Source organism: Pinus tabuliformis, chromosome Q, assembly GCF_031772625.1.
Source record: "Pinus tabuliformis cultivar Carrire ecotype Pingquan chromosome Q, CPIR1, whole genome shotgun sequence".
In the NCBI taxonomy this organism is placed as follows: Eukaryota; Viridiplantae; Streptophyta; class Pinopsida; order Pinales; family Pinaceae; genus Pinus; species Pinus tabuliformis.
In genome coordinates this window covers 1,188,207,698-1,188,210,103 of record NC_142296.1, presented here as the reverse complement: position 1 = coordinate 1,188,210,103, position 2,406 = coordinate 1,188,207,698, and the positions used below count along the sequence as shown (strand labels likewise).

The following is a 2,406-nucleotide window of genomic DNA, read 5'->3' as shown; positions in this document are numbered from 1 at the left end:
CGAGAATACGCGTAACAGATTAACATTAATGTGGCCAGGTGTTCCTCTTAACCAAGGTTAGCTCAACAAAATATATTTCTCAAACGTCACGGCAGAGTTAAATTCAAATAGATACAAATACATACTCCCAGGTCTTTCTGGATATATAAACAAACACACTATTCTTTCTACAGAGGAAAGAAGTACACTTTCTGTGCTAGTGACAGTAATGATAGGCATTAGCCAATATGACAAACTGCCTCCGTGTTATGACACCGAACGTTATTATTCTATGGCTCGTTCTTGCCTTCGACGTTGTTTCCATCTGCCAACGAGATGTTGGGGATTTTGCTACCCAAGATTTCTTCAATGGAATTTTGTCTGGTGATTCTGATAGTTGCGCAGGAAAGACCTTCTATATATACAATAACTTCATGGACGCAGCCACTGCATTCTCTGGCTTTGGCACAACAGGCCCCGACGCTGACCACAAGAGAGAAATCGCTGCTTTCTTCGACATTATTGCTGACGACACTTCCAGTACATCTCACATGCATCCTTCCTGTTTCCATAAATTTGTTCTTATAAAATATAAATATTAGAAATTTGATGATTTCGTTTCAGAATTTATAAATATTAGAAATCGGTTGTTTATCCGAAGTCTGACTACTGCGATTCCACCAACAAGAAATACCAGTGTGTGGCGGGAAAGAAGTACTACGGGCGTGGCCCCTTGCAACTCACATGGTATGTATGCTTATAATGGGATGTAGGTCTACAAGTTTTGTTTTCGAGTCTGTGGTTTCACTAACGGTTATGCGTAGAGGTTTGGTTTCTAGAAATTTGGTACTTGTGTACAAAAAAAAAAATATACACTTAAAAAATCCTGTAAACTTTGTCTATAGAAAAAGCCATTATCCTAAAAAATGAATTTGTTTATCTATTAAATTGAATTATAATTTTTTTGGGGCTCTATCTATTAAATTTGAATTGGATTTCTCTTGAGAGACTGTTTCATGTTGTTTAACTGAGAGTTTTTTTTGCAGGAATTATAATTATGATGCAGCTGGTGATTACCTAGGCTTTGATGACTTGAATTACCCTGAAATTGTAGCCCAGAAAGGCTCAATCTCGTGGAAGACTATTGTCTGATTTTGGATGAAGCATAGTAATTGCCACTCTGCTATTATATTGAAATTTTTAAGATAGCATACAAAAATGATCTCAACAATCCCCGCTCTCTCATTCCGATCAGACTTTTTGAGATTGGAGCTAGAGAATACCAGGAAAGAAAGTTTACACACATTATTTCCAGAGGGCGTTGTGGTTGTAGGATACTAGGAGTAACACAAAAAGAGACCTAAACTGACAATAACATATCAAGGAGGGGGATGAGGGGGCATTACAGGGGAACTGCAAAGTAACCAACACGATCATGAATATGGAAGTCAATATGTTCCACCCGTGCTTCCAAGTTGCAGAGCTGGTCATTTGTGTGGCGATGACTGTGCAGGAGACTGTTGTCCAACTACTCCATAATTGCATTTTGACTATATTGGATATTAGCAAGATAGGCCACAATCTCATTACGGTCTTCATACCTATGGTCCCTAAGAATCTCAGTGTCACGTTGCATGTGTTGTAGCTGCTCTACAAAAGATTCCATGGAAGCAAGGGCCACAAGATGGCCTGGCAAACTAGCTGGAGAAATAGCCTCAGCATCCTCTCTTTCCTGGCTCATCAAGTTTGTAGAGCATGAATGGTGACCTTACTCGGGATGACCAACCTAGGCATGCTAGCCCCTCCGAGGGCGAGGACAACCCCGGTGGCATTGCATGCTTAACGTAATAGTGGTTGACAGGTCACTACAAGGAGAGCCATCAGAGAGACCTTTACTTAACCTGCAAAAAACACAACTTTGCTCAGTACCACGAACCCAATGCCCAAAAAAGTATGAGCCACCCAACCGACACCACAACCAGAGGGGTAGGACGGGTGAGAGATTACCTAGACCAGATAGCAAAGTGCAGAAGCCCCCATATACAATCTTGAAGCTTGACGCAAACAAAAAACACAACCTCAATTACAGAAAAATGGAATATGGTTGACTTCGGACCAGAGGGGAGACCCAATCCAATAGAACAATTTACTAGAGACCATAATGTTACCCACACACCTGTGAAGACCAGAAGGAGTCCTCGCTGACAGGAGTGGAACCAGAAGTTGTCGCAAGTGCGAAGAGGGCACATAGCCAATGAAAGCATGGAAACTACACTAGACCATGACTTTATGGGTGTCTGGATCTCAGGGGCAGACCAGGAGACATATCCCAACCCACAACTGAAAATTGCAATCATCATCTACACTCCTCACCCAAGGTCGAAACCCTGGTGAGGTGCCATATACCCAGACCCGGACACCTTCACT

The 2,406-nt window shown here is 41.8% G+C and overlaps 1 pseudogene; it reads left to right on the top strand.

Moving 5' to 3' along the window:
* Window positions 1-227: 227 nt before the first annotated feature.
* On the top strand, window positions 228-1,188 carry LOC149223946 (endochitinase 4-like; annotated as a pseudogene).
* Window positions 1,189-2,406: the final 1,218 nt, after the last annotated feature.